The 26521-nt window shown below is 36.9% G+C and overlaps 1 protein-coding gene across 5 annotated transcripts in view; it reads left to right on the top strand.

The window, feature by feature from the left end:
- Window positions 1-26521, top strand: part of SGCG (sarcoglycan gamma) — a 131902-nt gene that overhangs the window by 32688 nt on the left and 72693 nt on the right. For 2 of the 5 annotated variants that reach the window (XM_069883238.1, XM_069883235.1), the window contains exon 2: window positions 2579-2670. The gene's annotated coding sequence lies outside the window, so the exon portion shown is untranslated. Of the gene's footprint in view, window positions 1-2578; window positions 2671-4625; window positions 4762-6986; window positions 7038-26521 lie in introns of those variants that run through there. The other 3 variants (XM_069883237.1, XM_069883240.1, XM_069883239.1) reach the window with 3 other exon arrangements.

Below are 26521 nucleotides of genomic sequence, written 5' to 3'. Positions count from 1 at the left end.
AAACGCTGGGAAAAAAATTGTTTCCAACATTTTTTAGTCCATATCATATTAGAGCCTCTAACAGCAGTGGTAAGTCAGGAGATCTGGAAAAAAAAAATCTTTTTGAAAAGGTGATTTTTTTATTTTGTTGTTGTTTTGTCATTATTAGAGCTCATGAGTGACTAACAGACAGAAGAACAGGAATCAGGAAGACATGAAAGTTTTCCCTTGGTTCTTTAAAGTCCAGACACGTCCAGTAACTAATTAGTTTTTTTATTTACTAACAATTAATAACATCACCCGCCACTTCAATTGCTTGAGAATTTGGTTGGTTTGGGGTTTTGCATTCAGTGATTACAAACAGATAAATATTTACATGTACTTTTTTTTTTTTCATTTTATAATTCTAATAAGTATATATTTTCATGTGAATTTCGCCTTTTTTTTCCCCAAAGTATCTATCATTTTATCAAGAATGTAAATTGCTTTTGCTGTATTATTTGACCTTTCAGAACCTTTATCAAGGATCTTTTAATAATTCCTATGGCAAAACTTCTGTTTCATCTGGAGTTCTAGATCCTAATTTTAGCTGTATTTACTATTTACCACATAATTACAGTCCTTCAGCATTAGTGAGTGTCTATTATTACATAATTTTGTTATTAACCATCTCTTGCAATGCAACTTGGAGGATACAAGAGACTTGAGGTGTCTTGGGTGGGGTTTGGAGGAAGTAGTGCTACTGATATTCAATAATTTTAGGCCACAAATAGAAAGATATTTCAAATTAAGTAGTAGCATGGTTGCAGTACTAGCCACATAAACTTTTCACTGCATAGATGATCTAAGAATCTATTTCTTGAATACAGTATATAAGCCTCTATGGACACAAACTGCTTTTGACAAATAGAGAAAATGTAACATGGAGAATTAAAATAAAGCTAAATTTCTTCATTTTATTAACTGTAAAATTCCTCTGTGGTACTCTAAACTCTCTTCCTGTAGAAGCGAGAATATCCTTCTTTTGCCTTAAGTGCCCTTTGCTCAATAAATCCTTATCACATTCTTTAAGCGTGTCACAAAGTTGAAAATTATCTGAATAAGTTAGAGATGCCAGTACAGATTGAACGAAATGGCTTCTATGTCTGTTTTATTTGATGGATTAGGTAAAGTGATATGTGATAGTCATTATCTTCTCCATCGTTGTGTTCATAGAATCATAGAATAGTTTGGGTTGGAAGGGATGATGAAAGTCCTGCAGTGAGCAGGGATGTCTTCAACTAGACCAGTTTGCTCAGAGCCTCATACAACCTGACCTTGAATGTTTCCAGGGAAGAGGAATCTACCACCTTTCTGGGCGACCTGTGCCAGTGTTTCACCACCCTTGGCGTAAAAAAATTCTTCCTAATATCTACTGTAAACTACTCCTTTTCTAGTTTAAAACCATTACCCCTTGTCTGATTGCTACAGGCCCTACTAAAAAGGTTTTCCCCATGTTTTTTATAACCCCACTTCGAGTATTGCAAGGCTGCAATAAGGTCTTCTTGGAGTCTTCTCCAAGATCAACAACCCGAACTCTCTCAGTCTCTTCATAGGGAAGCTGTTCCAGTTCTTTGATCATTTTAGTGGCCTTCTGGAACTGCTCCAACAGGTCCATGTCTTTCCTGTGCTGAGGGCTCCAGAGCTGGACGCAGTATTCCATGCGTGGTCTCCCCAGAGCAGAGGGGCAGAATCACCTCCCTTGACCTGCTACCAAATCTCTTAATGCAGCCCAGGGTACGGTTGGTCTTCTGGGCTGCAAGTACACATTGCTGGTTCATGTCCAACTTCTCATCCATCAGGACCCCTAGATCCTTCTCCACAGGGCAGTTTTCTTGTACATGAAGCATAAGCAGGTGTTCTTGAAGTCTTGTAGTTATACACAGATTTTTTGTCAAGAATGTGTTTTTTTCACTAAAAAAGAAAAGTGACATCTTTTAATGGCAGAATATTCAGACCTCAAATTATTAATCTTTCAATTGTTTTTTTCATTTCATAAGTTTGAAAGTAATTCTATTTAGTCAAGTGCTGGTATGGTATGAGTGGACTGTGATTATATGGAAGGTAAATACATTTGCTTATTTACTTTTCCAGGACTAAACTGTCCGTCATTGACTTTCAAAATGCACAAGAAAAGAACATCAGCATTTTTAAACTATGAACAACATCAGCATTCTTGTTTGAGAGAAAGACAGCTTTTCTACAGATGCATGAAAACAATTAATTGAAGCAATTGTTTATTATATTAATGCATTCTAATGCTAGATGGAATTTTAACATTGCAACAAAAATATTTTTTATTGTTTTCCACATAAATTTTGGACTAATATTTATTTCTTATCTACCGTCAACTATGCTGTCATAAATATATGCAGTCCAAACAGGTATTGGGTGTTGAATGTTTTATTTGTGTTCCACAAATCTCAGTGGAATTGGTCCATAAACTGTAAGATATTGTCAAGTTAAAGTAGTCAGGAAGGCAATTCAGGAATATACCTTGTTCTTTCCCCATATTCATGGAAGTTTTTCCTTTCTCTTTTCATTCTCTGCATTTAAATAGGAAGACAACTGCCTTCAGATGATACAAACCTCACTGACAGTTGCTCTTGCTTCAGTCCTACTTCATGAGAACTTCTGAAGATACTGACTGAGGTATTTATTTGTTCTGTTCACTTTTAGAATTTCTGCTTTGCAGATACTGGATTGTACAAGAACAGACAAAAGCTATCATGACTCTAGACCAAGAAGAGTAAACTTGCATGGAAAATAGCATAGAAGTTCTGGCCATAAAGAGAGCTTTTGGGAGAATGGAATGGAATGAGAATTAGGAATAGAATAGAATAGAATAGAATAGAATAGAATAGAATAGAATAGAATAGAATAGAATAGAATAGAATAGAATAGAATAGAATAGAATAGAATAGAATAGAATAGAATAGAATAGAATCACGTTCTTAAGGGTGTTGTCCAAGTGCCTGTTAAACACTAGCAGGTTTGGGGCATCAACCACCTCTAGGAAGCCTGTTCCAGGGGTTGACCACCCTCCTGGTAAAGAAATGCTTCCTATTATCCAGTGAAAACCTCCCCTCATGCAGCTTTGAACCATTCCCATGCATTCTCACAGGATACCAGGGAGAATAGCTCAGCACCTTCCTCTCCACTTCCCCTCCTCAGAAATCGGTACAGAGCAATGAGGTCACCCCTTAGCCTTCTTTTCTCCAAAGTCCTCAGCCATTCCTCACAGGACATTCCTTCCAGCCCTTTCAGTAGCTGGATGCATTCACTTACTGTGAATTTCAGTTAAAAGCTTTGGTGTTAATATAATACAGAAATGCTTTTATTCCAGTTTATCTTTCCTAAATCCATGAGATTAAATATAAAAGTTCTTTTAAAGTTATTAATAAATATTTTACTAAGAAAAAATATTTGTCATTTTTATCAGATACCAGGGAATTAATTCCTTTGCATAGAAAAGAATTTCTCCATTTGTATATGTAAACAGAGCCTGATAAAGGACTAATGGCCACAGAATTCATAAGGGGGAAAAAGTATCTTGTAAGCCTGAGATCAGTTGGATTTGTGTGAGTACTAAATTTATGATCTGCAGCTGTTAAGTGTCTGATAGGAGCTTCATCTTCTAAAGCATGATAGCAGTGTGTGTGCACAACTAGAAAAAAAGGAAACATTGCACTTTGAGAAATTAAATTGTCCAAACATAGGGATGATGATTACAATGGTTCACACGGCACAAAACTTCTGTTCTGTAAATCTTACAAATGTATGTTTTAATACTATTTAAATTCCAGACAGATACAAAACAGATTCTAAAATATCAGAAGTTGAACAGAAAGTCTGTTGGTCAGTGTTTGTATGGTCTGTCTAATGTAAGCAGTGCTAGGCTGGAATTCTTATTTCTGCATTTGAGAACTCAAGGCTTAAATAGCACTGAAAAAAAGGTCTCATAATTTCTATAATATCATCTTAGAATATGTAACATATGAACTTCTTTTTATAACTCTTGGTATTTGCATCCATCTTTCTTACCTATCAAGAATGGCTTCACTTTTTGGAAAAGTTGGTAATTGTTAGTGTAGTTACTGTACAAAATTCTTATGTGCTATTATAGGTATGTTATTGTATATGTGTTTCCTTTTTTTGAAGAGACTTTCTATTCCAGCCAGTATAGATTATAGCTAGAATAATGTTAGCATTAAAGTTAAAAGTTTTTAGAAAACCTACTATTAAAACTCAGTTGGATATTACATATGGAATCAGAAAAGAAAGCAGAAGTGGTTTTTGTTTCTAATTTTGCATTGCGTGCTGTTAAAAGCTAACTATGTTAATAGTTTTTACATGCAGATTCTATGAAGTGCTGCATATTCTCAGATTTTAATGAAGCAGTTGGCAATATGTGACAGGTTGGGCCATTTTGGAATGCATTATGGATTGATTTTGACTTACAGTGGGGCAGTTCATTTCTGGAGTCAGTACACAACCATTTCAGCAATAGAATTAGCTGCTTATGTCACAGATTATAATTAGCTGCCTCTGTATGCCAGAGCAACAGGATGGAATGCAAAACACAGCCAAACATGTGAACAAGTTTTCTTCCAGTGATATTTGGCCAGGCCTAAAATATCTTCCACTCCAGATCTGAAAGTAGTAGAAAAGTTAGACGTTTCTGTCTTCGGAAGAAAGTGATCGTAGGTTATTCAGAAGTCCACATCATTTCAGATCTCCAAGGTAAGTAACAATTTTTATGAATTTCTTTCTATGTCTGTATTAAAATGTCAGCATAATAATAATAATTGAGTTGGTTTTTTCTTTGTTCTTAACTTATTAGATCGTTGTATTTAGCTTCTCCCTCATCTGATTCTTTGTTCATTGTTTCAGGCTGATTCTCATTTAAGGATTATATTGCTGCTTACATGATTTATAGTAGGACCTAAATTTAAGTTTTCATTTTTATATACAATTATTATTTTAGGTTCTGATAGTTTAAATATGCTTGGGTTTATGATTAAATGCAGTTTTAAGTTGCATAATTTAAACTTACAGTTGTGTAATATTAATAAGCTAACTTTTAGTAAATTTAAAAACTTTTACAATGTCATATGACTAGAAACATTACTGCTTTTATATAAATATCTGATTTGCAGTAGTAAACCTCTGATGTTTGTAGCTCTAAGTTTTTCTCAGTACATGTCACATATTGAAAGTTAAATTTAATCAAGAATGGATTCATGCTTCTGCTGAACACTTCTTTTTGGCTTGACAGGGTGATAATAACTGCCCACCTGAGGAACTATTAGCAAAATCGATTCTAACTTCTTTAAAGTGTACTTGAATTAATATGAAGCATCCAACTCTGTGTATACAGAACTCCTTTTTAAAGTTTGTAGTCTCCCTGAGTTCAAATACATTTTCTCTTGGATAATTCACTGACTGAAAGAAAATTACTAACTAGGTATCTGTGGCTTATGGATTCATTATGACATGGTCTGTTGGAAGATACTTGCTGTCTCTCCGCCAACAGGTGCTTGTACTGCATATTTAATCATGCATCAGAATGAGTACATAAGTTCCTAAAACAGGATTGTGCCAAAGTGTAGCATAGTGGTTTGACTGCATCGACACCAATCAGCTAAACTCCTTTTATAGAGATGTGAGTGGTTTCACCCTATCTATCTTAAACCTCCTCCTACTTGAGGAGGACATGAATGATGTGCTAGAATTGTCTGCCTCTCTACATTGTCTGTGAAGGGGGCTTAGGTAACCATGGCTGATTTATCTGTGTTTGGTGAGATTAATTCTGGCCTGCAAAGTCACATCCAAATGAGTAATCTGCATGAGTGAACTATAGTAACTTTGTGTCTTAGAGTTCTGAAAGTTGGCAGTTAGTTAAGATTTTGGAAGATTTGTTTGTGTTGTATAGTCACAACTGATGCTACTTTGACCAAGACGAATGTCCGTTTATCTTCTAAACAAATGTGATATTCACATATTAGATACAGACCTTCATTCCATTACAGAATGAGGAACAAGTGGGTTTAGGATACCACCAAAGGGTAAGAACCACTTTGTGGAGTTAAATTAAAAATAAAAGGATCTAAATTAAGCCCAGCATTCAAAGGAAACATTTAAAATATTTTCTAAACATTTACACTTTTGCTAATAACATGCAACCTTTTCCTAAAACTGAGTCATAAAAGCAGGTTATATTTTAGTTTTCATTCACAATCATAAGGCCTTAGTAATAATATAAAGATATTATATTCATCCTCATAGAATAGGTTCGTGTAGATATGTGTAACTATACTTAGTGTTGAGAATACTGAATCAAAAATGTATATTTTAATGTAAGCGAAAAGAGTTTGGGAGGAATACTTGAAAGGAATAAATGGATATATTGTATCATACAAACCCAAGCCTCTGTAAAAACATGCAGAAAAGTTGTCTAGGCAGGATCCTGTTGCTTGAGTAGCCTTGGGAGATTTATTCTTTCCTGTGAAAAGCAGTGCCTTTTATGTGAGACACAAATCCTAGGTCCTGACCATTTACATTTTTTAATTACTTTCATGACTTGGAATTAAGTAAGCTGGATTCCCCTGAGCCTTACTTTTCAAAGTTGATTGTCTTAGATATTTAAGGAGCAGTTACTGAAGATTTTTCATAACAAGACATTTACAAGGTCTTTGTCTCATATCAACTCTTACCAGGTTTTCTGATATCTAATAAAGTCTTCTTACCCATTGCAGTCTCTCAGTGGAGACATAAATGCAATTTCTTCTTGTATCTTCCGTCTTATTTTCAGAAGATTTGTAGGAATGTAGTATTTCTGAGATGAGTATTTGTCTGTGGAGTTTGGTAAAAATTGACCAAGAAGCTAAAAAGGGAGCAGGTAATTTAGACAGTAACATAGAATGTGATTGCTTTTTTATTTATTAAACCAGGCTAAAAGCATCATGGCAGTTTGGATAAGAGGTTAATTCAATATCCTGGTCAAATTTTCAGCTTGGGTAAGATATTCTCACTATTTAATTCATCTGTAACTTTGGCTACCTGGACTAGTCTTCTCATTAAACCTTTCTGTATATCTGCCAAAATCTGTTAAACAGCTGCCGCATTTCGTGCTGTGCTTGCTTATGTGTCTGTGGTAGATGAAGTACTACTTCTGTATAAGAAGGGATATAAACTAAAGTGCTTGTATATGGTACATGGTAATGGTTGGATATTACTGACATTACCTATGAAACACATGTTTTTACTGAAACATATATGTTTGTTTATTCATGTGTGTAAGTATGTATATCCTGAAGGTTGTCTGTAGGAATCACATATATGTGCATTTTCAATAATGAGATGTAGAGGTGGAATCATCTTGTGAAATCGTCTTGTAGTAATGTTGAAACTCTAGTTCCTCTTTATTTGTGTGTTATGTGGTCAGTGCTCTAAGGAATAAAAGAAGTTTTGTTACCTTTTCTTTGTCATAGCTTTTTCCAGTAATGTGAGTGGCAGATACTAAATTTTATAAAGACTTTTTGCATTATTGGCTTATTAGTTCTAAATACTATTGGCTTTCAGAGAAGGCTGGTTGTCTAGTGTGCATCAGTCTCTGTTTCAAGTTAAAGTTTCATGGAGGTCCTACTGGGAATTTCAAAGTGTGCAGCCCCTATCAGTGAAGGCTGCTAATGGAAGATGACTCTGTCAAAGTTCCAATGCACGCAGTTTCCTCAGTTTTGAGGAAAAGGAGATTGAAGTGAGGGGCAATAAGTAAATAAAAACCATGTGATGGTGACTTTGAACTGCTGAAAGCAAAATAAAATAGAAGTGATTCTTAAAAAATAAATGTTCTGGAATGAAGCTGAGTCAGCAGTATGCAGCTACGGCACTGAAACTTAACCACAGACCAGGCTGCAGTAGCAAGGCTGTAGATGGCAAGATGCATCCAAAGGTCCATTCCAGTTCATCTGGAATAGATGATGTGGAGATTCTTCTGTGACTCTCAGAATTCATTCAGAAGGATTTTCCTGAATATTCCCCTTGTAGTTATTAGTTGCCTAGTGATCTTGATTACTTCTCTGGCTGTCTTACTAGCTGATCCAATCCACGTTTCAGATTTTATGCCTACTTTCAATATGAGGAGGGCATCACAGGTTACCAGATAAGACATGTCATGGGTGATTGGTAGCTACCAGTGTTGTGATGTCCCTGTTGGACCCATGTAAAATTTGTATAAATCATAGAATCATAGAATGATTTGAGTTGGAAGAGACCTTAAAGATCGTCTAGTTCCAATCTCCCCGCCATGGTCAGGCCATCTCCCACTAGATCAGGCTGCCCAAGGCCCCATCCAACCTGGCCTTCAACACCTCCAGGGATGGGGCAGCCACAACTTCCCTGAGCAACCTGTGCCAGTGTCTCACCACTCTCATGGTGAAAATATTTTTCCTTATGTCTAGTCTAAATCTGCCTCCCTCCAGTTTATACCCATTGCTCCTAGTCCTGTCACTACAAGTCTTTGTGAATAGTCCATCCCCAGCTTTCTTGCTGTCCCCTTTCCGGTACTGGAAGGTCGCTATAAAATCTTCTCTGAGCCTTCTCTTCTCCAGGCTGAACAAGCCCAACTCTCTCAGCCTGTCCTCATACAGGAGGTGCTTCAGCCCTCGAATCATCTTTGTAGCCTCCTCTGGACCCATTCCAACAGTTCCATAACTTTATTGTGTTGAGGATTCCAGAACTGGACACAGTACTCCAGATGAGGTCTCACGAAAGAAGAATATAGGGGCAGAATCACCTCCCTCGAACTGCTGGCCACACTTCTTTTGATGCAGCCCAGGACATGATTGGCCTTCTGGGCTGTGAGCGCATGTTGCCAGCTCATGTTGAGCTTCTCATCAACCAGCACCCCTAAGTCCTTCTCTGCAGGGCTGCTCTCAATCACATCATCCCCTATCCTATATTGAAATTGAAGATTGCTCCAGCCCAGGTGTAGGACCTTGCACTTGGCGTTGTTGAACTTCATGAGGTTCTCGCAATCAATAAGGATTGACTGTATGTTTGGACTTGAATTTTCCTTGGAAATACAAAAAGTAAATTATCAGATCCTGAGTTTAAAGCCAAAAATTATCAGTGAGAATTATTTTAATATCAGCGTTCCCTGTGAGCTGAAATGTTATGGGAGGATATTTGGGAGACTAGCAGAAAAGGTTGTAGTTATTGTTTGCCTGAGTGAATGTTTTCTTAGTAGTGATAAGCAAATGATAAGCTAGATTTCATTAGGTGGAGGGGGAAAAGGTTGATTGGAGTTTGGCCTGAGTGCCAAACAAGAGAGAGCAAGCATAGTGAACACTCCCAGAAGTCAGCATGGATGAGGCAGATGAGGCTGTGTCAAGGCTGGTTCCATCCACATTCCTGTAAGAGTATCCTAATAAGCTTTGTACCTCCTTATTATACGCCAAGGCTTCTAGCATATGTGCTGGTTCTACAAAAAGGCAGTCATATTTGAGGGCTGAAGAGGTGCAGTTTACGCAGAGAGCACCCACTGCTAAGTTTTGGGTAATGAGGATGGGTGTAGTGTAAAGTTTAATGTAGATGGAGCCAAACTTTCTGTATAATAGGCAGCAAGACCAGGATAGGAGATTGTAGTCCTGTACTGCCCATGCTACTTTTCAAGGTATTGTTCTAGTCTAAAATGCTCAAATAGACTTGATGAAGGGCTATATAACAAGAACATTGTATACTTTTTCAATCCTGCTGTTAGGTATAGTAAGAGATAGTTCTTTTACCCACAAAACTTTTCTTCCCTCTAACATTTTACTTTTGTTTTGGTAGGTATTTTCAATTTAGTGAAGGCTTCTAGAAACTGTTATCTTGCTTAAACACAGAACTGTATTATGAAATTGTTTATTTCATTCTGCATGATTTCATGAGTCATTCAATAATTATGTTCAATGCATGTGTGAAGATAATGCTTTCAAACAGAAATGCAGTTCTTATACTCATGAAGATGTGTAAGATTTTATTAATGTGTTGTCATAACAGAGAAGAAACTATTTATAAGCTGTACTTGATAAAAACCACTGTTTCTGTTTATTTGAGTATACCACATCCCTTTTTAATTGTATATTTTGTTGACACTTTTGTTGGCCACTTTCATGATTTGTGGAAGTACTTACTTTTTGACATTTAGATTCATATATATTTTTAGTTTTGCTTTTGGTTAAACATCTATTGAGCTGACAGTGTTGTGATTCACACTTGGTGGTTTGTTTTGACTGATCTTAATCATGCCTGTAGAAGACAAAGCTGTATTCCTGTAGCCATATGGAAAACATTTAAAATACTACTTAAATTAACAACATTAAAATTACTGTCTTCTCATATCAGAAAACCTCAAGTACCTATAACATATGACTTTAACTCAGGAAAAAATTCAAAACTAGCATTCAAAAAATTATGAGGAAATAAGCTTTGATTTAGGGTTGTTTAGTAAGTGAAGCGTATAAATGGCTGGAATGTAAAACAATAAAAATGAAGGCAGCAGAAAGCAAGATTTTTCTCTCTTCCTTTGATTTATTAGAAGATTCAGTCTTTTGATACCTTTCCCTTCTCTTTGTGACTTTATTCACCATTCCATGGGCACGTCCTACCCATGTTTTACAATCTCCACTTGTGTGTCTCATGTTCATTTCCTGAGTGTACCCATGACTTAAACTTTTTCTCCTATCCCCAAGAGTTTATTCACAGCATTTAATTTTCTCTTCTTAAGTTATATTGTGAAGACTTCTTCTGTTTTGCATGTCTGATTTAATATTTTGTCAATTCATAGCTAAAAAGAAATGAGAACATTTGCAAGACAATTTTCCCGTCCTGAAATAGATTTCAACATCATGGTAGATGATTTTAAATTTCAGCTGAATTTTATCCAGGTTTTTCTTTTAGACTGAAGAAATAAATTTTAAAGCTATGAGGACACTTTTTACTTTTGTGGACTAGAGAATAACAAAAATCTCTCAGTTGTCCTTATATTGAACGAGAACGATGCACTATTACCCTCCAGAAATGCATGTAAGATCGTTCTTCAGCGGCCAATTAAGGAATCAAAATCTATCCTAGGCAGAGTTTAGTTGCCTAGGTGATAGAGAACAGTCCAAACCACCTGCAAACCTGGACTAGGTGAACCTGCAGAAACTAAGATCTAGCATAGCTTGTCTTTATTTTGCCATTAGAAACCTAAATAGACTATCCAGAATTTGTTTAGTAAAGTTTCATTTGCAGCTGTTTCTCTTCCTAGAAAAATGCTTACATGAGAAGTCACCATGACTGTTCTGGGATTAGTGAGATGTTCTTTTATCATGGGGGTTTTAATGAAAATATAGATGTTTTGCTGCCTCCCTCTGACTCATAATGGAGATTATCTGCCAAACATATGAGATGTCGATATTTTTAAGCATACGTGGGACCTCTTATTTATGCTGTTGTGGTACGTTACTTTCCAAGTAAAGGCTTTGCTGGACTGTAAAGTCAGTTTTAAGATTAGTGATCCCTACACAGTGAAATTAATTGTTCTCTTGAAATAGGGGTCTAATATATCCTGCAGTACAAGGATTAAGCAATCTGAGCATGCACAAAAGCCACAAAGAATTTTTCTTAACTGTATCAGCATGAGCTGCAGTTATCTTCCTACAAGGAATAGGCTAGGCAATTCATCTTAGCGTCTTTAATTCTGTTTTTACACAATATGGTTAAAAAATTCAGAGCTCTGGAGCTAGTCTGTTGGCTGCTATTTATGGCCAAAACTGCAAATAATACTGCAGTGGATGTATAGGTAGCAATAATATGCAATAATTATAACAGCTCTTTGATTTTTATGTTGGTTCTTTAGTAAGATCTCAGACTACAAAACCTGATTCACATGTCAATCACTACTGTCAATTTCTGGTGAGCAAACAAGCTGTCTAATTTAAGTTGAAGAAAAACAAGTTTTACTTGTGCTCTATGAATGTCTTTTCTTGTCTATGCTCGAAGAATAGCTTGAGAAACTACAGGCATACTTCCCGGAGCATGTAATGTGCTTGTTATTTGATCCAAATAGGAATAATTTTCCAGTTTCCCAACTTAGGATCTTTAAAATGAAGAAATATGCCAAGAGAAAGTCTTGATTTTCAGATTACATTACTTGATTTGCATCAGTAAAGCAACTTTAATTGAAAGTTTTAATAATAACTGCTTTTCTCCATTGCAGATGAAATACTTTCTGTGAAAAATGCTTCTTTGAGAGACAAGGAGTATATTTGTTATGTCAAATGAAAGATTTTGCTCTTAGTTTATTTTGGGATTCATACATACTTAACATGTACTTCTGTGTTTTATTTATGCTTCATTTGATTTTACAGCTAACTGAAAGATCAGCTATGTCTTTTCTATTGATTTTAATCCAAAAAAACAGCGTACTGATCAAACCAAATATTTATACATTTTGCTATGATGGGTATGCTTCTTGCATTGCATTATTGCTTAGTCACAGTTGCTGAAGAAACTCAGAGTCTGTTGCTCCCTTAAAGAGTTGAAATCAACATCACCAAAAAAGGCTTCTGCAGCACACGTGTTTCATGTTTTCCTGATGAGTCTAATACACATTTAAATTAATCTACTTTTGCCTGTGTAAGTAAAAATGAGTAGTAAAGATGTTATGACCAGGACTGCAGTGCAACAGAAGCATGTCAGTTTGTGTTCATTGACATTTAAAATTCATCAGAAAAGGGTAGATATTTAAAATGAATAATGAGACACAGTATACACGGGAAAGCATTTTTCTTCCATTGATACTGAAAAGGAAAGGAAATTTGAATTTTTAGTTTATTTTCGTGTGACTTTTCTAAAAGGGTACAATTGTTACATTCTAGATGCAATGCCAAATTATTCTTCTTTTGGTTTTTTTTTTAAATATCTGTGATCAATCACTTGAATTAGGGAAGGAGGATGAAGATTAATTCTTCTCTCTCACCTCTGCATTTAGTTCCATTCCTTGTTTCTTTGGTGTATTTTCACTTCACTGTTCAATAAAAGCTTCCCAGAATAGCAATGTAACTCCATTTACTATGTGAAATCATTTGGCAAAGCTAAATAAACAGCTTTTCAAAGTCCTCAACCAACACTGGAAAACACAGAAAGGAGTTAACTGTTCTGTGATTGTGCTGAAGTTTACCGTATGAACTGGAAGTATGCCTCTAAAGAGATAACAGCATGCTACCTGGAAATAGTACTTTAATAAAAGCATCAGCAAGAAGGAAAAAGAGAAAACATTATGCCAGTGGATACATCTTTATGTACTTAAAGCTGTTTCTTATTGCCCTCACAGAGAGTACCTCTTCCCAGCACACAGGACATGAAGTACTTTTCTGGAGAGCAACATTAAGCATAATGTCAAAGGACTTTTGCTAAAAACTCTGTCCAAGCAGAACTTGAATTAGAAACAGTATTTCTACAAGATACATTTTGGCCTTGCTGGTAATCATTGCTGCATGATAGAAAGGATCCACTATCGCACACCTAGAAAATAAAAAGATACCTTTTTAAAGAAAATATTTCTAATAAAATAAAGATATAATTGCTTTTTTAAAAAGAGTATTTTTTAAAAGTATCTAAAATTATTCTCTGTCTAGTAGACATCCGGACACGATTATAATAGAGATGCTTTCATGATTTGTCTTCGTAAGAGAGATTGCTTTTCTTTCTTTCATATTTTTAAAGAACTTCAAGCCTTTTGAAGATTATTTCGTTATTCCTCTCCCTGAATAAGCTTTGCTATTCTAGCACATCTGTTATGCTTCCCCTAGGTATATTAATAACCAGGAAAAGAGTGAAAAATGACAAGAAAGGTTTTTAAAATGTTTATGCCTACCAGTGTTTTGAGATTCCTGCTGTTGTCTCCAGTGAAGGAAGATTGAAGATCACAGAAATAATTCTTAGTTGCATTTAAGAAATTACAGTCCTTAAGAAATGAAATTCCAAATACAGAAACCTAATCTTCACTGCAACTCAAAATGACAAACTGCCACTTCCTTTCTGCAGAGTTTAACTTTGTTCTGTGTTAACGTGATATTTCTTTTCTTAAGATACTGTACGTTGATGATAAAGGAGGAACTGAAAGTCACTGTGAATATCCAAGCAGTACAGTAAAAAATCATTGAGACCAGGATGTTGAATAGTCTTGAAATAAATAAAAAACTATACCTTGTGCAAGTGTATTGAGATTATTCTTTGAACTATTCATCCAGGTTTCCTATTCCTTAAAATTGTGACATAGTTTCTTATTTCTCTTTTTTATGAAAGAATATAATTTCACTTTAAATTAGAATTACAGAATCATAGAATCATATAATAGTTGGGGTTGGAAGAGACCTTAAAGATCATCCAGTTCCAACCCCTCTGCCATGGGCAGGGACATCCCACTAGATGAGGCTGCACAAAGCCCCATCCAACCTGGCCTTGAACATCTCAGGGATGGGGCAGCCACAGCTTCCCTGGGCAACCTGTGCCAGAGCATCACAACTCTCATTGTGAAGAAATTCTTCCGAATGTCTAGTCTAAATCTGCCCCTCTCCAGTTTATACCCATTCCTCCTAGTCCTATCACCACAAGCCTTTATGAATAGGCCATCCCCATCTTTCTTGTAGCACCTTTCAGGTGCTGGAAGGTTGCTATAAGATCTCCTTTGAACCTTCTCTTCTCCAGGCTGAACAAGGCTAACTCTCAGCCTGTCCTCATATTGAAGGTGCTCCAGCTCTCTGATCATCCTTGTAGACCTCCTCTGAACCCGTTCCAACAGTTCCATATCCTTCTTGTGTTGAGGATTCCAGAACTGGACACAACACTCCAGATGAAGTCTCATAAGAGAGGAATATAGGGGCAGAATCCCCTCCCTCAACTTGCTGGTCACGCTTCTTTTGATGCAGCCCAGGGTACAGTTGACCTGGGCTGCAAGTGCACACTGCCGGCTCATGTTGAGCTTCTCGTCAACAAGCACCCGCAAGTCCTTCTCTGCACAGCTGCTCTCAATCATGTCATCCCCCATCCTATATTGAAATTGAGGATTGCCCCACCCCAGGTGTAGGACTTTGTGCTTGGCGTTGTTGAACCTCATGAGGTTCTCACAGGCCCACTTCACTTTCTGTGCTAGAACCCCACTTTATGGAGTGTTCATCAAAAGATCTATTTCAGATTAAAGGACTATAGGTAAAGCTTATCTACAGGGGACACGTAGATAAAATATGCAGTAATATTTCAAACTCAGAAGATATTCAGCAATGACCTGTGAAAGTACTCAAGAATAAAATAAGTGGAATACAAATGGTGGTAGAAGGCCAGCTCTGAAAGTCAAGTCAACTTTGGTCTCCGGCTATAGGGAGTGACTATCACCTGCCAGTTGCCTATGCATGTTGCCACTCTCCATCACTTGTTACTTCACGGAAGGGCATTTCAAGACTGAATGATCAGAAACAAAAATGGCAGATGAAATTGAGTCTAGGTAGATGTGAAGTTTTGTGCGTGGGGAGGGAAAAGGTCCTCAAATGCAAAGTGATGGTATCTGAACAATGTGTTATAATTTGATCTTGAGATTGTGGGGTTATGATGGAAGATTCACTGAAAACACCAGTTCAGTGCCACTTGTTGTCAGAAAATGAAACATTTGGAATTTATGGGGAAACAGTATAGATCACAAGAGAGCAGGCTGTACAGCTCCACGATCTACCTGCCTTTTGATTCTTGTGTCCTGTTTTTGTTCCTCTTCCGTCTCTGAATTGAGTGAGCTAAGAGGAAGGTAATAAGTTCAACTAAAGGACTAGTGCTGCTTTCATAAAAGAGGGCAATAAAACCTAGGAAAGAAATTAGTAAGGTCAGGGAGAACAATATGATGGAGACCTGTAGGAAGGCTTACATTCTTTCATCAGTATAATTTTTTAGTCACTGTCAGAGAGGCTGTTGAGCTAAATGAACTCTGGTCTGCTCAAGTATAGTCTCTTTCATAGTTTTAAGCTTATATATAGGATAATACACATTAAACTTTAAAAATATTATTTTCTTATTTGTGTAGGTTGGTTTACTGTTATCAGATGGGATTTACTGTTGAATAGGATACAGTGACACAAAGCAACTGAAACAAAACTGAAAACATATTTCTGAAAAATTCTTTTAATTACATCAGTTGTTAGGTTTCCTAATATTTTTAGAATATTTGATTTTGTTTTACTATTTACCACATTTTTTTCTTTTATGAAAATTTTGTGTTTTAAAATTAAACCTGTTTGTAAAAACTTTGTAATTGTTTCAGCCGATTCAGTATTTCATTCTGGTTTAGTTTTCTTTTTTTTAATATAAATAAAACTGAGGTATTTCTGCTTACTGCTTGTTCACTTCAAAGTCACTATGCCACTCGCCCCCTCCCCCCAGTCTTTTTCACTATGCAGCCAAATTTGGGTGTGATAAAATGGAGGCATAGAGAGGGTAATGGAGTTTTTTCAAGTTTGATAGAAGCTTCTTTTGAGGTAATGCCCTCATTAAATGAACGCTCTGTCCTGATACATTCTGTTGGCATTTGACTAGTATCTACTGGGTCAGAACACGCAATTCAAGCTAGCTAGTACTGGGATGTGTTATCTTTTGGACAGGAAATTTTTATGAAGTACTCGGAGAGAGCAAAAGTGACAAGGCTACTGCTTTGATGTGAATACTTAAAGAACAGAAGTATAAATCTGTATACAACTAAACCTCATTACTACTTCTGTTTATAGTACAAATCACTGTTTCTTTGCTGTTTTTAGTACAAATCACTGTTTCTTTGCTGTTTTTAAAGGATTTTTAGGCACAACAGCACGCAACAGCAAGCATGGTCAGGCCCACCACCCTATTCTCTTTTTATTCCCTTTGTACACTGTTGATAATTTCAGTTTCATCTTTGCTGCTGAAGTAAGTGATAAGCATAAATGGGACTTCCTAGTTTGCTCAATGCTCCTCCTAGGTTAAATACTTACCTGCCAACACAGATACTGAGTTTGTTTTGGGATATTATTGCTGTGATCATAAAAGATGTGCTTTCTGTTCAAATACCATGTCTGAACTGCTTCATGATCAGAGATAGTGAAGGCCAGTCATTCATGTCTTGTGGCTGTAACATCTAAGAATTCCTCTGAGATATCACGAGTCAGCTTTGGTAGCTGGTAAATTAATATTGTTTAATCAGGGGACCATGGAGATGGAAACCCTCCTAATCAACTCTGTCATTAAACCTAGCCATACTTGAATCACTGTCTTGACAGTGATTTGACAGTGTTGTTTAGGTTTTTTTCTCCATACATTTTAGCACAATGACCAATGAACATAGGCCTGAAGAGCTTTTTCAGTAGAAGAGGTGCAGGGTTAGATACATTCTAAGAATCAATTATTGATGTTAAAAAATCAAATACTGGGGGTAATAATTCTGCTGATTGATGCTGCAAGCAGGTAACCTTATACTTTTTCAGGAGCATTTTGAGGTATGTTCCTGCAGTCCACAGTATGCATTCATTTCCTTTGCGGGTTTTTTTCTATTGATTTGTGTTTATTTGTCTATATTAATAAGATACTCTTGAGTAATTTATATCCACTGAAGATTTATATTTTATGTGCCTGCATGGAGATACAACAAAGAAATTCCTAAAGAAGTTAACATCAGTGTTCCCCATTGAGGAGATCTGGGAAATTTCTGTATGTGCCCCTTCTTTTAGGGGGATGATGCTGAAGAAATGTCCCAAATGAAAATATTTCTGGAAAATATGTGGGGGAAATCAATTATTCTATTACCAGGACCAGATGGTATTCACTCATGTTCAGAAGGAAAGAAGTTCCTTGTGTCTTTCTGTTAAAAGAAGCAAGATAGCATCAAACATGTCTTCATCTTAATTTTCTGCCCTAGGAGCTCTGACATACTTAGGTGTTGCTAGCTGCATGATTCTCACTTTGCTTCAGCGATCTATTCCCACTGTCAGTTATTCCAAAAGCTGGAGTACAGTAGAATAATGATGAGATATACAAGTAAATCTTAAAATATTATGTAATATTTTTTTTTTTTTTTGTGTAGACAGAGAATTTCAGCATTGTCAGAGTGGGTAGAATACCTCCACGCTGATTATCTTATCTTGATATTCTGAACAAATAAAAGAGCAATAATATCAGTTTAAGCCAAAATGTGACCTTCATTCAGTTATAAATGGTTATAAAGGGACATTGAAGGAAAAGATTGTTATGAATAAATAAAATGTAAAGTAGGCAAATGGAAACTATCAGATGTTTGCAAGCAATTGGGGGAGAATGTTTTAAGTCACAACCCTTGAAAGAGCTTTGGAAGAAGGGGCAGGCATCTCAGGAGGACTATAAGGATGAAGTGAGATCATGCAGAGAGAAAATCAGAAGGACTAAAGCCCATTTACAACTTAAATTAGCCAGTTCTGTGAAAGATAAAAAAAAATGTTTCTACAAATATGTTAACAACAAAAGGAGGGCCAAGGATAATCTCCATCCTTTACTGGTTGCAGGTGGAACAATAGTGACAAAGGATGAGGGTAAGGCTGAGGTACTTAATGCCTTCTTTGCCTCAGTCTTTAATAGGAAGGTAAGATGTTCTCTGGGCCTCCTGAGCCAGAAGACAGGGAGAGGGAGCAGAACAAAGCTCCAATGATCCAAGAGGAAATGGTTAGAAACGTGGTTGGCCAATTAGACATTCACAAGTCTCTGAGGCCAGATGGGATCCACTGAAGCATTTTGATGGAGCTGGCAGAGCTGCTTACTGAACCCCTTTCCATCATCTACCGGCAGTCCTGGCTGACTGGGCTAGTTCCTTTTGACTGGAGGTTGGCAAAGGGTACACTCACTTACATGAAGGGTTGGAGGGAGGATCTGGGGAACTACAGGCCTTTCAGTCTGACTTTGGTGCTGGGGAAGGTCACAGAGCAGATCATCTTGAGTGCTATCGCACAGCACACACAAGACAACCCAGGGATTAAGCCCAGTCAACATGGGTTTATGAAAGGCAGGTCCTGCCAAACTATCCTGATCTCCTTCTATGAAAAGATTACCTGTTTAATAGACAAGGGAAAGTCTGTGGATATAGTGTACCTGGACTTTAGTAAAGCCTTTCACGCCATTTCTCACAGCATTCTGCTTGAGAAACTGGCATCCATTGGCCTGGACGGGCATACCCTCTGCTGGGTGAAAAACTGGCTGGATGGCCGGGCCCAAAGAATGGTGGTAAATGGAGTTAAATACAGATGGAAGGTTGGAGGCTGGTCACAAGTGGTGTTCTCCAGGGCTCAGTGTTGAATCCAGTTCTGTCCAACAGGATGAGGCTTAACAAGGCCACGTGCCGAGTCCTGCACTTGGGACACAAAAGCCCTGTGTGGTGCTACAGGCTTGGGGAAGAATGGCTGGAAAGCTGCCTGGTAGAGAAGGATTTGAGGGTGTTGGTTGACCACCAGCTGAACATGGATCATCAGTGTGCTCAGATGGCCAAGCGTATTGACAGCATATTGACCTATATCATAAACAGCATGGCAAACAGGAACAGGGAGGCGATTCTGCCCCTGTACTCAACATTGGTGACACCACACCTCAAATATTGTGTTCAGTTTTGGGATCTTCACTGGAAGAAGGATGTTGAGGTTCTGGAAGGTGTCCAGAGAAAGGCAATGAGGCTGGTGAAGGGGCTGGAGAACAAGTCTTATGGGAGGCAGCTGAGGGAACTCGGGTTGTTTAGCCTGGAGGAAAGGAGGCTGAGGGGAGACCTTATCACTGTCTACAACTACCTGAAAGGGGATTATACTGAGGTGGGTGTTGGTCTCTTCTCCGAAGTGGCAGGCAATAGACTGCCAGGAGAGTTTCGGATTGGATATTAGGAAAAATTTCTTCACTGAAAGGGTTCTTGGGCACTGGCAGAGACTGCCTAGGGAGGTGGCTGAGTCACCATTCCTGGAGGTATTTAAAATACAGGTAGATAAGGTGCTTGGGGATATGATTTCGTAGTGAGCAGGTATGGTTGGACTTGATGATCTCAAAGGTCTTTTCCAACTTTATGATTCTATGAATAGGAGGATAATATCCCATAAGCTTAGACTCCTGAAGGTATTGTGGCCATCTTCCCAGTCCATTGTAATGCAATATGAAACAGTTTTACTCAAAAAACAAAGGCAATGTCTTAAAAATACATATTTTCTGTACTTGTCTCACAAGCGCTGTAGTTTTCTGAACTTGCTAATGATATTGTCAATTCAAGTGAAAGATTTTCTCTGGAGGACAGTAGAGATTTTATTGTGTGCTTGAGAATACAGGAATAGTTCTGCAGAACAGTCTGGAAACAAATGGCAGGCTCACGTGTCATTTTTTTTGTCTGGCACTTTCCTCCAGGTCTGAATGTGTTGCTTTTGCAGGTACAACAGGTTGTGGTGTAAAAATATGGTATCAAGATTAAGATTTTGAATTTCATTAAATGTTTGAAATGTCAAATTGTTTGGCAGGCTTCCAATTTCTAATACAAAACAGAAATATATCTTTCAAGAGCAAAAGTATGTTTTACCCTTGGTAAATTTTCAGATAGTTTACATTTTAAAGTGTCACGGTTTTGCCCCAGCCCAGCCAATTTCAGCAGTGAAAACTGAGTAGTTGGTCTCCAAATTCCCTTCCCCCCAAACTGCAGAGAAAGGGAAAGGATAATGAGAGGAAGAGACTTGTAGGTTGAAAACTAAAACTAAAAACAGCTTTACTGAAATAACAACAATAACAATAATAATAATAATATAAAATATCTACAAATATACAAAATTAAACCCCTATTCCACATCTTGATGACTGTGTGTCACCACAGATGCTGCAAGGCAAGTAAGGTGAGTGGCAGGAGGGAGGTTGGACCCAGGAACTGGATTCAGGAATGCACGAATCAGGGGCAAACAGACAGATGAGGTCTTCATCGGACATCAGCCATTGAAGAAGAGAGTGAGACCCTTGTAATCTCTCAGTTTTATACGGAGTATGACCTATATGGAATGGAATACTCTGTTGGTCAGTTTGGGGTCACCTGTCCTGTCCCTCCTCCCTGCAGGTGCAACTATTCCTCATCTTCGACTTACAGCATTCCATTAGCTCAAGGATAGCCTTAGTTTCTTTAGGATTAGGTATAAGCAATGGCCTTCCTGCATACCGATGCCCTACATTGTCCCTTCTAGGGAGAAACACTGCCTGGAAAACATGCAACTAACTTTCAGAAAATGAAGTTACTTAGAGGAGTCTTAGCTGAGGTTAAAAAACTGATTCTTCTTTAGCTCAAACCATAACATGGAGTAGTTCTTGGAAAGGCTGTAGCAGGGAAGAAAGATAAATGAACCTATAAGTATCAGAGCATATTCCAGAATTTTTGTCAGTTAGAATGACATCTTTTGCAAATTTAAGTAAACCCATAAATTGTACTTCTGTTATACAGCCCTATCAAACTACCACGTCATGCAAAATAGTTTTCTTCCTCTGGACTGTCACAAGTTGATAAAAGTTCTCCTATTCCAAATGAGGTATTATTCCTGTTTATAAAAGCAAGCGTGTTTTTCTCAGAAGCATGTTTGAAAATGTGTAACAGATGGCGTTCTTATTTACCATCCAGGGATTTTATAATCTTGGTAATCTCCTCAAAAGAAAGATAGTGAAATGTCTATTAAATTTAATCTATATAGGAGAATGGTTGTTGGTTACTACTTTAGAATTCATTGCAATTCTGTTCAACATATTTGATTAAGACGAGTTGAATGATACTGCAAGCTGTTATTAACAGAAACCAATGGAGGAGAAATGGAACAAAACCGAAATAGGATAGGAAAAAAGATAAATACAGGGGTTTGGTCTTCTGGAGAAAATAGAACTGAGCCTGGTCAGCCAAGAGTGGTGAATTTAGAAGAAATACTAGGGCTACTTGTGACAAAGATCCTGGAGCTACCAATAAATGTGAAGATTAAAGAGGGGACATTTTAAGATTAAGTGGATTATGAAATAGCTGGATAACAATGTTGAGAGAAAGCATCAAAAAATCAGAATAGAGGGAAAGTGACAAAGAAGAGATGAGAAGGGAGACTGAGATTGTATATGGGGCGAAAGAAAGACACTGTAAGAAAATAGGGAAGGAGAAAGAGATTTAACAAAACCTGGAAGAAAGGCAGCTGACAGGAAAGGAAACTAGGTCTGGCTAAAATAAGTAAGAAACTGAGACTTGACTGCACAGAGAAGGGAAAAACAAAGAAAAGCAATAAGGATAGTTTTACATGGGAAGAGCTGATCCAGTTTCTGGGACAGATGGGCAGAAATAAGATACTTCCACCCGATGCTCAGAAGAGAATCAGCAGTATCTTAGTATTATCACTGTCCCACCATAAAAAAAAAAAAAATAGTAGGAAATGCACTGCCACCACACCTCATTCTCTCCTAATGCTGGTCCATAGAGAGGACTAACATCTATTGCAGCAACCAGTTTTATGAAGATCTGTGTTTTTGGTCTATAGATGAGGACTCCATGGATGAGTGAGTTAGGGGTGAATAGTATGTCACATTTTGGGGTTTTGTTCTCTTGTGTTTCTGTGCTTTTTTAATCTAGGAAGTAAAAATAAATTGAAAGACTTTAGAGCATTGTAAAAGTAGCAAAGTCAAGTATTTGATTTTTTTTTTAAATACAAAGTAAGAGCTATAGCTATACTTATATCTTAAATGTGCCTATGAAGAATTCAAGAGGAATAGAGACACTTGGCATCCATACGATTAAACTCCCATGTTCTCCAAAACAGAGAAGCTACAATCATACTATGGCTTATTACTTATAATAAAGCAATGGCAATGTTAAATGTCTGGTTTTAATATTTACAAAAAAACAGTCTTCCAGCCCATATCCATGCTATGTTAGTGGATGTCAAGCAGGGATCTGTGGACTGTCAAAGAAAGAACTGTTCCTTTTTCTCCATAGGTTTGCAATTACATCATCTATTTTTGAAAGTTCGTTTTCTTAGGAGAGAAGAGGATCCACTTTTGAGCTAATTTGTGTTCTTTGTGCAGAATATTACATTGTGTGTAGTTCAGAAACTGCTACCTGTTAGACCACAACGTTCCTGTTTGCTTTAGTGACAGTTTTCAGGGGAGTGCATGTTCTGTTACAGAAAAAATACTGAAATTCTCTCTTCTCTACTTTCATGCTTGAGAAGCTGACTTGTAGGAAATTGCATTCCCTTATTTAGTAAACAATTCACTATCAAGTACTGTAGGACTAGAAAGTAATAGATCTTAGAGATTAGAAAAGAACAATTTGCACACAAGTATTAGAAAAATTAATAATGTATAAAGAAGCGGATTGGTAAATAACAAGGATCACTAATTTTTGCGTACTTTAACAATTTGGGATTTTTTTACATAATTTAACAATACTTTAAGAATTTACAAGACTTTGCAGAAATGACAGAACTGTGTCCTAGGAAGTATCTTCTCATTAGTAGCATGTTCTAGTTCTTAGTTCGTCCTGAATTATTTCTCAGATTTTTTTTCATTCATTGCCATGAAAAAAATATTTTCCTTGAACTTTAATCCCTATAATTATTAAAAAGTCAGAATATTTTCAAAGATGTTGCTAAATACTGAAATTAATCCACTTTTTTTATCAAGTTCTGTTTACAGCTTATGATCTGTTATTAATTTGCATTGTTGACTGACTTTGGTAGATAGATATACAGCAAGATGTTGCTAAATCTTGATCTGACTCAATATGTGTTTTTAATGGTCATCTTCAAATTCTGATTTCAACTGAATTTTGTGCTGCCTAATTCTCTTTTCTTTTTTAATAATAACTATATTGGATGTATGAGATGTATCACATATCATAAGAACATAGTTTATATACTGTAAATGGTAACTGTCACAGCCTTGTCTGGTAACTAAAATAATTGTTGGATTTTACATATCTGACATTATACAAAATTCTGTAATTTGATATTTTATTCAGAATTTTGTTCATCAACTTACTTGCAAACTATCTTAAAAATTCAATGCCAGACCTTTTCAGTAAATTACTATGAGGGCTGAATAGAAAGGCCTTGTCTGCATCCAACATAGTGTCCATGTCTGTTCTGAATAAGGGGATCATTTAGCTGTCACTGAATAAAAGAACTTAAATTCTAGTGAACAAAACTACCTCTGCTAGATTATAGCAAAAGTTCCATAAATTTGCCAGCCATCTTCTCTGCGTTTCCTTTCTTGGAGTGTCAGATAATACCTGAATTGCATTGTAAAGTTCTATTACTTGTAAATAACAACACCACAAAGGAAATCCTTCCATTTTCCTCTGAAGAAAAGCCACATATTGGTTTGGTTTTTTCTTTATCAGAATAAGAGGGAGTATGATGTTCATCTCTCAGTGTCATTTGTAATCCTGTAAAGCCTATCATTTTATAATTTAGAGATGGAAAACTTGTGAGGTATTCAAGTCATCCCTGTCTGTTTAGTTTTGTTTCTTCCTTTTAGTAAGAAAGCCCATTACAGAGCAGACTAAATACACACTGTTCTTATTTTCCATAAAGACAGAATTTTTATAAACTTTTAGAGAGAGGAAGAGGGAGATTCTGCCAGCCTTTCAAAAGGGGCAAGATAGCTCTCAGCATTCCTTGCCTAAAATTGTTTTTTTCTTCCACCTATCTCAAGATAGGTGCTGCAGGGCTCAAGATAGTCATTTAAAGACTTGTCTGTATAAACACAGGGAGTTAAACAGTTTGTCTTAACATTAGGGTTGGATTTAACTATGGTATTACTCACATATTCTTCCAGTCCATTTAGTTTTCTTTCACTGCTTTTGTTTTTTACTTTCCACATCAGTGTACATTGTTTATTGATTAAGAAGTATATTTAATATTGTGGGCTTTAAGATTCTGTGATGTATTATTTATCATTCAGAAATACATTTGCAGTTTTAATTATGGCAAATAGACTTATTTGCACTAGCAAGAAAGATTTTTTTAAACAGTAGCATTTGCTGCATTTGTATTTCATTTGTATTTCCCCTCATAGATGAGAAAAAGGAATGAAAAAGGAATGGATAATCATCTCTTTATGATTCATTTTAGTATTTGGAAGACACTGCCAAGATACTGAACTGTACAGCTCTTATCATCTAAAATAATAAATGTTTAACTTTCAGCCCTAAATTTGTGGAGCAGGTATTCCTGAGGTGATGACTAAGGGAATATCTTCACTGTGCTTCAGGCACCCCTTCCTGGCATGAGTAATGGGAGTTGCCTTTCCCTCTTATCCTTCAAGCTGTGTTGCAACATTCCTGCACCATCGTCTTCTTATTCAGCAGCAATCTTAATTCTTTCTTTCTTGACTTGTTCACTATTATAAGTAGGGAAGAGGAGAAAATGCACCAAGTCAGGGAGCAAAGGATGAAAGTTATGACAGTGGAACTGACAGTCTTTATGTGCTCACCACTATCAGTCTTTGCATGACTTCTGAACACATTGTATGTAACTATCCTAGACTAGAAAATATGAAAGCAATTTCAAGCTTCAGAATTCACTGGAATTCACACTTTCAGTTGAGCTGTTGCTGGATTCTGAGGTAAGAAGATTTTTGGGTTCTGCACTGGGCTATTATCCTGAAATCACAGAATCACAGACCTCTTGGTGTCTGTGATTGTCACAAATTGACCTCTTGGTGTCTCAGTAGTTCCTCGGGTTTCTCCCATCCTGGGCAAATACTTTAAGACAAGAATTCTTAACATAAATTTTCTAAAATTTCATCTGGTTTTGACATCTATCTTGACCTTCTTTCAGGTGGGTGAACTATAAGCAGTATTTCCCCAAAATATTATTATAAGGAATCATAGAGTAGCAGACAAGTTGCAAAAAAGCATGAATCTCTGGAAGCTGCATTGGTAGAGAATTCCTGACTGGGAGGTACTGCCAGTATGTAGTATGTTCTGAAGTTGGGAAGTGAAGAAGTGTAGATCCCGAGTTTACTCCCGCTCCATTGAAGAGGAAGTGAAAGTTACACCGAGGAATCCTGCATGGCTTAACATCTATTACTGATATCAGAGTCCCCACTGTAATGTTTCTGCATGCTTAAGTATTACTGAGAGCTGTAATGATTTAATCTTACCCTAGCTCAATTTGCAAGACAATAGAAACACCTAAATTAAAATAGTCCCTTATTGGGATGGGGGGAAGAAAGAGGAAGTTATCAGGGAAGTTCTGCATGTGCTGTCTTGGCAAATTCATTCATTATTCTAACCACTTAATTTCCTAGACAGGCAGCTACTACAGTCAGTGTTCAGAGAAATGAGATGCATCCCCACAGAAAGGCAACTTTGGGAAGAATATACCAAATACTGTAGTTATACTAAGCAGTATATTAGTACAGAGAACAAACTTTGTTAGTGCAGTTGTGGGAGGAGGGAGAAGGA

Source organism: Phaenicophaeus curvirostris, chromosome 1, assembly GCF_032191515.1.
Source record: "Phaenicophaeus curvirostris isolate KB17595 chromosome 1, BPBGC_Pcur_1.0, whole genome shotgun sequence".
NCBI classification, from domain to species: domain Eukaryota; kingdom Metazoa; phylum Chordata; class Aves; order Cuculiformes; family Cuculidae; genus Phaenicophaeus; species Phaenicophaeus curvirostris.
The sequence above is the reverse complement of the archived record's forward strand: the minus strand, read 5'-3'. Positions and strand labels throughout refer to the sequence as shown.